Source organism: Uloborus diversus, chromosome 1 (assembly GCF_026930045.1).
Source record: "Uloborus diversus isolate 005 chromosome 1, Udiv.v.3.1, whole genome shotgun sequence".
Taxonomy (NCBI): domain Eukaryota; kingdom Metazoa; phylum Arthropoda; class Arachnida; order Araneae; family Uloboridae; genus Uloborus; species Uloborus diversus.
Window position 1 is genome coordinate 21,649,321 of NC_072731.1, and position 10,504 is coordinate 21,659,824.

The following is a 10,504-nucleotide window of genomic DNA, read 5'->3' on the forward strand; positions in this document are numbered from 1 at the left end:
ACACAATCTTTGGCACTGCCATAAAGCGCAAATGATTGGTTCTGCTAAACTTCATTAATACGCCCTCATGGTTGTCATTGAGTCCATCATTAGTTTAATTTCATACAGAGGGCCAAGATCTATTGATGTTTTCTTTGAAACTTAAAATAGAGCACGAAAGATATCGTTGTTCAAGTAGAGCAATAACAACTGTCTGTGTCGGTAGCAAATATTACATCAGTTTTGTGATTGAAGCCAGTGGTGTGAAGTCAGCATAACTTGCCTTCCAGGCATGTCAAATAAATATAAACTGTTCGTGTTATTCTTACCTTATTTTCAGAAGGTATCTATTTAGTAGATACTATAATAGTACAATTAGTGTAGCAGAACCCGACGTTACATCGGGAAAGATGAAATATCATAGCACTGATTTCTAATTTCTAGTCATTGAGAGTGCTCAAGATAGTAAATTCAGATGCAAAAGGAATGATCTACATATTCCTACAAGCATCCAAGATAATTATCTAGAAGGTTCAAACAAATATGGAGAGATTTATCTGATAGCGTCACTAGCGTTAAGAAACAAATTTCCATTGCTCTATAAATGAAACCGATACTAAATGGGTGATTCGAAGGGCGTGAAATTCTAGTAGAATTCATCTGTAGGAATGTTATATGAGCTAACTCATACTTCCAAAAGATTGGTTTAGTTATCGCCTTCGTAAATTTATAATAAATCTGGATCAGTGTTAGCTATTTGTGCAATTGTTAGAAACATATGCTTATTCGCAACTCAAATAAATTATAGGGGCGTTGCAGCCACTGTCTAATAGCGGATGAAAAAGGTAAAACAAAACCAATGCCGTAACTGATAACTTGGTTTGAAGCTTAGTGAATGACAGTAATTTTTTATCGTGTTTGTAGGAAGCTTTCTTTTCTTTTCTTCTAAAAACACATTACACCACGAACTGTCTAAAGCCTGTAATTTACCCCAAAGAAAACACGTGGAATGGAATGTTACCTTTTTCGACAGTATTGTTAATCACCGTAAGGTAGCGTATTCGAGCTCTGGAATTGCGAATAGCTAGCTGCTTAAATTCGTTGCCCAAGTATCCTGAAACATTTAAAATGTTCACTTCAAATTGAGTTACTACTGCATTCCTAAAACTATCATAATCACCGCAAAGGCAGTATTGCATTATTTTTGAATTGGATTAAAAATTAAAACTTATGGGACTCAACTAAATCATTTCTTGTTAATTACTAGCATTGAAACTTCTACTTGCGTATCATTTAAGCTTTTTACTGTGTTAAATACCTTCGTACAGAACTGTCTGAATCGCAAATTTTGCGGTTGTTCCATGAACTGCGCAACCTCAAATTTTGTGTGAGTCTCTTTTTTGCAACGGAAAATCTATTTAGAAGCATCGCGTTTACATTTAAGCCATCGCTATGATATTTCAGATTCTCAAAGAACATGCGTTCATCTAAAAATTTTTGTATTTTGGAAAAAGTGATCGAAGTACGCGTGGGATAAGCTCTGAATTAAATATGAGGATACTGTGTTGTAATATAACATGTGTACATTTTGCTTTGTATTACTTTTCGCAGCATTGTGCTTTGATAGGAAATCATGCTTGCAATTTTAACGTTGAAGTCATCGCCGCCCCAATCAAAGACTGAGAATACACCAACGTCGTGAATTTAATCCGTTTTCCAGGTGCTGCGATCAATTGTTTGTACAATTGGTTAACTCATAGAATATACATAATCAGTTCTTGATTTCATTAAGTATTTTAAACGCGTTCACACTTTTCACTGTAAATTGAATATTATTAAGTTTTCCTCAATCGTCATCGTAAAGGTAATCTCATATAACTTTTGTAGACTAATAATTATAAAGTAAAACTTTTGCAACTCAAACCAATCATTTAGGTTTCATGCATTATCTTTTGTTCTAAGTTCAATTTTCGAATCATCAAAGGTTAATGTGCTATCTTATACAGGAAATTCTGCTTGTCAGTCACTTAGTCTTAATTTGCTTGCCAGTGTTTAAATATTAATGTTAATTATTTCGGGTTAATGCGTTTGTTTTACTTTTGATTAAGAATCTGCATCAATCATTCATAATTAATGTATTGTATTCAAAAATTGTATTTATTAATATTTTGTTTATGAAAAAATCCATTTTAAAAACATTAAGACTTTATCTTGGCTTGCCAGATTTCTGAAATGTACAACCGGGACACAGGAATGCTCCCCCTCCCCCAACATCGCGAGCATTCTAAAAGGGTACACAGCCCTGCCGGGTTTTTAGAGTATTTTACAGGCAGTTTATTCTCAATGTTTTGAGTAAATGGTTACTAATTATGAAATTAAAATAGGGATAGTAAGAAATGTCACAAGCAGATAAATTTAAAACTTTTTCTTCTTGCACGTTAATATTTACAAGTTACTTTCGTAAGAAGGAAGTAGTAAGAAGACATTGGAATGAGGAATAAAAAATTGAAATTTACGTATACTTTTCATTGGCAAGGACGTTTTTTAATCTTTCTTAGTTTTAATCTTGTAAAAATCCTCCCAAGTTAATCCGATATTAATTTTTCACTTTTTTTGGTCATCTGTAATCAAATTTATCTTTTACCGGGACATGAAGTAAACCGGCCGGGACACTGAGATTTTGTCTGAAAACCGGGACTGTCCCGGTAAAACCGGGGCGTCTGGCAAGCCTACTTTATGCGGTTGCATTTGATCAAAATTCTATTTTCACATGCTACTTTCGGTTTACAACTAGATTCAAGAGATTTTATTTAATCAACTCTTTACAAGTAATGATAAAAATTATTTATTAACTGACAAAAGTTATTAGAGATCTATGGTGGTATTTACTCCATTGAAATGTAATGCAACAAACGGATTATAAATAAAATCTTCTCTATATAAATGTCGAACATACAATTGAATGTTCTTGAAGTTCTAGAAAAGCAAACATGGTAGCATTGTGAAGGCTCTGTGGAACATAGGCACACCATTCACTAGCCACAGAGCTACATTGCCAAGTTGGCTCTGCCCCAACTATATAAAAGATCCCTGACCCCGTACTTACGCAGTTGCAAGCACCTTTCTGCTCTCAAGCTCTTCTAAGTTTCATTTATTATTAAAATACTCCCCCCTCCCCCTCAAACAAATGCATCGAATGCAACAAATAAATTTTAGTTTTTATCTTAAATGTATATTAATTTTTCTAAAACACACAGGTTTTATTATCAAAAGGATCTGATCTTTTAGGATAAGCAATTCTCGATGTCACGATTGCGACGACACTTCTTCTGTTTTTGAAGCTTGCCTTATTGTGATACGTAGTACAAAACTGTGAAGTCATTAAAAAAACATATGCTAAGCGCTTTATTTTGCAGAAAGCAGTTTCAAAAGCTTTCAGTGTTTGTTGTTTTGACAATTGTATTTCTTTTTTGTATATATTGACTTTTTTACGAAGAAAATAAACTTTCACGTAAAACTATTTGTCTTTGTCTAGTTTGATTATACAGGGTGTCCGAAAAGTCCTTGACACATTTAAAAAAATCATAGAAAACCAACAAATTGTCGTATGAATTTGCGGTTTGCACCATAATACTTCACAGGTTCAAGAATTTTTATGACATCCAAAAAATAAATAAATAAATAAATAAATGAATAAATAAATAAAAGGGAAAAAAAGAAGAAGAAAAAAGGCATTTCGCAGCCAGGGTGTCAGTATATGCTATACTTGTAATTCTTCGTTTAGTAATTTTCATTCCTTTTTGTGTTTTCCCATGTCAACAAAAACGATTTAAAAGTTACTTCTAGTAATTAGTTACTTTTACAATATAGTCTGTAATTTCATTGCAATTAAAGGTATAATGTCCATGATTATTGAGGATTTGCTGGCTTAGATTTTTGATGATCTGTTCTTCAATCTCCGTTTTCGCATTATTGGGGAAGGGGGAAAAAATTCCCATCAAATACTAATATTTTCACAACATTAGCACAAGTATTTTAAGATTCTAGAACTTGAGCAATAAAATACTTTTATATTTCTTAGCAATGTATTCAACTAGCACCCAGTTTCCTGCAGATATTGTATTTGTATATAAGTTTGGTAGAATAGAAGTTAGACCAGGCTGGTTTTCAGTTTGTTTTTTTATCAGCTCTTGATTTGTCTAGTGGATGCAGGGCATGACTTGTATTAAGTGGTAGGCAAATAATAATTTCATTATCAATAGCATGCTTTACACTTTCATGTGTTAGATCACTTGTGCCTCGAAAAGTTTGAACCATTCTTCAAAGATTGTGTCTTCCATCCAACCACATTTAGTGCCACCATGAGCAACTCCATAACATAAGGATTTCAGAATATAAAACTTTCGATAAAATGAACTTACGAGAAAAAATTCAATGAGAAAAAAATGTTAATTCCACTTCCTATATCATTAAGCCTTATATTATACCTATTTCACCCCACTTAAAAAAATTTAACATATTTCTTAAAAAGTATGGAATTTTCCTTTTTTGATTTTTTGAAGAAAATTATAAATTTTCAGCCTAGTGCGGGACACCTAAATATTTTTTGATTCAAATGAAATTTTTAATGTAATACAGTGGCTCCCAAAAGTGTTCGTACACCTACGACTTTCAATGAAATAGGACGTTTTCGGAGGGATTAATATTTCGGAACAGGTATTTAATTATAAGATCTATGATCAATTTTCAATAAACCTACATGATTTTGTTTTAAAAAACATTAAAACTTAATTTTTTAAAAATCAAAAACCAAAAAATGCCGGAAATTTTATTTCACAAAAGTCATCGTACACTTTAAAATATTATATATTATTGAATAATCTAACTTTTTATGAAGTTATTATTTAGTAAAATATCATCCAGTATCAAGAACACCTTTTAAGCGTCTGAGAATAGATTTCATTCTTTTTTTTTTTTTGCTTTATTTCTGAGCACTTAACTTAAGTTCAACCAAACTCCAAGTCTTACTGTTTTTAGCTCCATTTTCGTTTCCATGCCGTATTTTCTTAATCTAGTCTCCAAATATCTCTAAATATGTTACATTAAGCTCAGATCTGGAGATTTAAGGAGTATTTTCTAAATTTTAGGACAATTTTTGAGGCACTAGACGCAAACTTTGAAAACCGTGTGCTTCTTATTGTTATCTTGATAAAGAAATAAGTTGTTTCCGATAACCAAATTTTTCTCTAAGAGTTTAAAATTGGTTTTTGAAATATATAAATGAACAGCGTGATTCAATGTCTCATCGAAAAATTCCTAACTACTAAGTCCTGATGCTGATATGCACCGAGGCCTTCGAGATAGGAAGGCCATCCAACTAGCAAATGACGTCATCGTTTACCGATCCACAATGATATTTGGAAGTGAGCACTTCGATTAATATTTTGGTTAAATAAACCTATTTGGTTTATTTATTATTGACTTCTGTTATTTTAGTAGCATTATAAGTTCTACTTTTTCATTTGAAAACATAAAAAGGAACCGATAATCATACATTAAAAAATACACTGAGTTTAATTCATAGTATTTGACATAAAAACATTTATAAGTCTTACAAAGTATTCAAATAACTAAACACGATTTTATTTTACAATCATGTTAAAACAAAGTGATAAATAAACACAGTTTTATTTTTCATTAGAAATTGTTTTTTAACTAATCGCATTTTAACTACTCGTATATTGTATTCAAACATTACATTTTTACTTAAGAAAAGGGGAATCATGACTGCAATATGTTTCAAAGACATAACATCAAATTAAAGTACATAATACCAGATTATTAATGTTAACTTAACTGAGCAAATTTATGCTTTTAAAAAGACGTAAATGCTTGGTTGCCATCCCCCAAAGTAGACGGTACCCTACCCCCTTCAATTATAAAAACTTTAAAAAAAAAAAAATCTCCATCTCCCTTAAAATTTCAAGGGCACAGTTATTTATAACTATAGCCGTTGAAAAGCTATCATTACTATGAGACTATGATTCCGACCCCCCCCCCTTCGGTGGGCACTCTCGAAAAATTACAGAGGAATTCAACTTGAAAAACGTTAATTGAAGAATGAATAATACAACATCCTGAATACTGTATGTTGTACATCAAAAAAATGTATTCAATAGTAAAGTCAGACCAAACAACGTAAGTAGAAGCACAAATTTGTAAATTACAGCAGACACGTGTTTCGGCGTTACAGGGAACGCCTTTTTCAATGCAAAAAATAATGAGCTTATGGATGAAAAGACATCCGACAAAAGCCAAGAGCAGATAAGCATGCAGCTTAAAAGATAAAAACAGCGGATTAGCCAAACACCAATGACAAAGTTATAAACCGATCAGGAACCAATAGGAATGCAAGCAAAGGCTAGGAGCTTTCTCTTAGGTACGACCCAGAAAGAAAGAATTCAATTGGACAAGGATTAAGCCGAAGCTTCAACAAAAGGAAAAGAAATTGTCAGTAACCGTGAACCGCAAGAAAGGAAAAGCAGAATGGAAAACCATGAAATAAAATAAACAGAAACAAAAAATATTCGAAAAAAGGAAAAATAAAGATAAATAGAAGAAAATTGGGGGGGGGGGGGTCAATCAAGACAAAAAGGTAAAAATAAACAAAGGAAGATAGAAGAAAAAAAAAAAAAAAAAAAAAAGGGGGGGGGAATGGGGAAAGGACAGTATTAAAGATATGGGAGCCAAATGTTAGAAAAATATGGAACTGCACTAAGATCGTTAACTAAGTTAGAACTGTTCCTCAAAATATGAAAGGAATCCCAAAAGTCAAGATCTGATGAATTGGGGCATTTTTGGATAATCTGATAAGAGTTAAAATCAAAAGAGTGATTCGAATCCCAACAATGTTGAGCAATACTAGACTTATTTAATTGTTGTTTTTTCACATAATTTTGATGCTCTTTCAAGCGAATTTTTAAAGCACGCCGAGTCTGTCCAATATAGGCAAGTTTACAACTACAATTAATTCTATAAATTCCACAACAATTAAGAGGGTGAATAGGATCTTTAAGAGAAGAGAATGAAAGTTTATTAATAGGAGAGAACACCACCTGGAATTGGAAACGTTTTAGAATCTTAGCAACCTGATAGTTTACAGATGGAAAGAATGGCAAAACAACCAAATTCTTTCTGATGAAGGTTCGGTTAAGAACATTAGTTTGGGATTTATTTGAAAGTTTTTTATAAATGGAATCAATCAAAGTTGGCGGATAGTCTCTATCAATTGCCACAGCTTTAAGATAATTAAGTTCCACTTTAAGAAGTTCCGACGAAGAACAAATATTAATTGCGCGATAAACAAAAGAATTGAAAGCAGAATATTTTTGATTTGGAGGATGAGACGATAGTCTATGAGGAGGTAAAGAGACAGCAAAAGGTTTGCGATAAACAGTAGTTTCAAAACCATTTTCAGTACGAGAAACAAGTACATCAAGAAATGAAATGCAATTATTCCGTTCTTTCTCACAAGAAAACTGAATATGAGGATCAATGGAGTTTAAAATAGATAAAACCTCATCACTCTCAAACTGATTCTGGTTCATAAGAACAAAACAATCATCAACATACCGAACATAAAATTGGAACTGCAGTTTTTGGAACAGCTTAACCTCAAAATAATGCATGTAAATATCACTAAGAATGGGGCTAAGTGGGTTACCCATAGCCAGACCATCTAACATAATATAAAAATTCCCATTAAAAACAAAAGAACATTGCTTAAGACAAGTACGGGTAAGGAAAATTAAATCCTCAATTTCCGTATTGGTGAAATGAAATTCAGAAAGTCTTCTACGAAGGCATAACAATGAACCCTCGACGGGGACGTTTGTAAATAAAGAGTTAACATCAAAAGAAGCCATAAAAGAATTATTTGGAACGAAATTATGAATTTTTTTAACAAACTCAACAGAATTTTTAATAGTAAATAAATTGTGACTCCTAAGGGGAGAAAACACAGAGACTAAATATTTTGCAAGTTTGTACGAAGCCGTACCAATATTGGAAACAATCGGCCTGAAAGGAATACCAGCTTTATGCACCTTAGGTAAAGCATAAAATCTAGCACAATTAGCAATAGATGGAACAACAGAGCGTTTAACATTTGAAGGAATAGACTTAACAGACTTGACAGCAGATGCAATAGTTTTTAACTCTTTATCACTAGGATCTTTAGAAATTTCAGCATATGGCCCAGAAGAAATCAAATCATTAGTTTTATCAACATAAGATGATTTGTCAAGAACAACAATTTGGCCACCCTTGTCAGCTTTGGTAACAACCAGATCAGAATTCGAAACTAAGTCTTTAACAGAACGGCTAACAGTATTAGCAAATACAGGTTTAGAAATTTTCGAGTTAAAGTCAATATTAGAAGCTATAAGATGCCGAATCGAATCTTTTTGAGAGGAAGTTAAGGCACTAAATTTAAAAGCTTTCTCAACAGGAGCAATAAGCTTTGAAAAAGAAGGATTAACACTCACAGCAAAATTATCATTACATTTTAGAGCCTCAATTTGAGAGTTACTTAATGGAACGCTAGAAAGATTAACAACAACATTCTTATTAACAACAGGTAAATTATCAAGAGGAACGACATGAGAAGATTTACAAAGCATAGCTAATTTCTTTTTCAAAACAATTTGATGTTTATCAGAGGAACGAAGGGTTCTAGACCAAGAATTTCTGTCAATAATGTCAAAGTTAAGAATGGAATTAGAAACCGAAAGATGTAAATCATAAAGTTCACGTTCAATAAACGATAAATGTTTCCTAGTTTCCTGGATCGAAGCTCTGAGTAAAGCCAATTTCGACCGAAAGATTACTTTGTCAATTTTTACAGAACGTAGTAAATTACATTTCAAAGAAATAAACTTCGGAATAATTTTCTTGCGCCTACCCTCTTGAAGAAATTTCAAATGGTTCAAAAAACGAAATTTCTTAATCCGAAGATTGGCAAACCTATTGATTTGAGACATAATCAAAAGCAAAACCAAAACAAATGAAAATAAACAGAATCAAACAATAACAGAATGAATAAGAAACAAGAAGTAAAAAGTCACGATCAAAATACAACAATAGACAAAAATTCCGAAAACAAAAACAAAAACACAAATTGCAAAAAGGCGGAAAATGTAAACGTAAGGCCCGTTTAAGCCACAAATAAGATAAATAAATACCTTTGTGCTGAATAGTAAAGTCAGACCAAACAACGTAAGTAGAAGCACAAATTTGTAAATTACAGCAGACACGTGTTTCGGCGTTACAGGGAACGCCTTTTTCAATGCAAAAAATAATGAGCTTATGGATGAAAAGACATCCGACAAAAGCCAAGAGCAGATAAGCATGCAGCTTAAAAGATAAAAAACAGCGGATTAGCCAAACACCAATGACAAAGTTATAAACCGATCAGGAACCAATAGGAATGCAAGCAAAGGCTAGGAGCTTTCTCTTAGGTACGACCCAGAAAGAAAGAATTCAATTGGACAAGGATTAAGCCGAAGCTTCAACAAAAGGAAAAGAAATTGTCAGTAACCGTGAACCGCAAGAAAGGAAAAGCAGAATGGAAAACCATGAAATAAAATAAACAGAAACAAAAAATATTCGAAAAAAGGAAAAATAAAGATAAATAGAAGAAAATTGGGGGGGGGGGGGGTCAATCAAGACAAAAAGGTAAAAATAAACAAAGGAAGATAGAAGAAAAAAAAAAAAAAAAAAAAAGGGGGGGGGGGGTGGAATGGGGAAAGGACAGTATTAAAGATATGGGAGCCAAATGTTAGAAAAATATGGAACTGCACTAAGATCGTTAACTAAGTTAGAACTGTTCCTCAAAATATGAAAGGATTCCCAAAAGTCAAGATCTGATGAATTGGGGCATTTTTGGATAATCTGATAAGAGTTAAAATCAAAAGAGTGATTCGAATCCCAACAATGTTGAGCAATACTAGACTTATTTAATTGTTGTTTTTTCACATAATTTTGATGCTCTTTCAAGCGAATTTTTAAAGCACGCCGAGTCTGTCCAATATAGGCAAGTTTACAACTACAATTAATTCTATAAATTCCACAACAATTAAGAGGGTGAATAGGATCTTTAAGAGAAGAGAATGAAAGTTTATTAATAGGAGAGAACACCACCTGGAATTGGAAACGTTTTAGAATCTTAGCAACCTGATTCCTTTTTTCGAATATTTTTTGTTTCTGTTTATTTTATTTCATGGTTTTCCATTCTGCTTTTCCTTTCTTGCGGTTCACGGTTACTGACAATTTCTTTTCCTTTTGTTGAAGCTTCGGCTTAATCCTTGTCCAATTGAATTCTTTCTTTCTGGGTCGTACCTAAGAGAAAGCTCCTAGCCTTTGCTTGCATTCCTATTGGTTCCTGATCGGTTTATAACTTTGTCATTGGTGTTTGGCTAATCCGCTGTTTTTATCTTTTAAGCTGCATGCTTATCTGCTCTTGGCT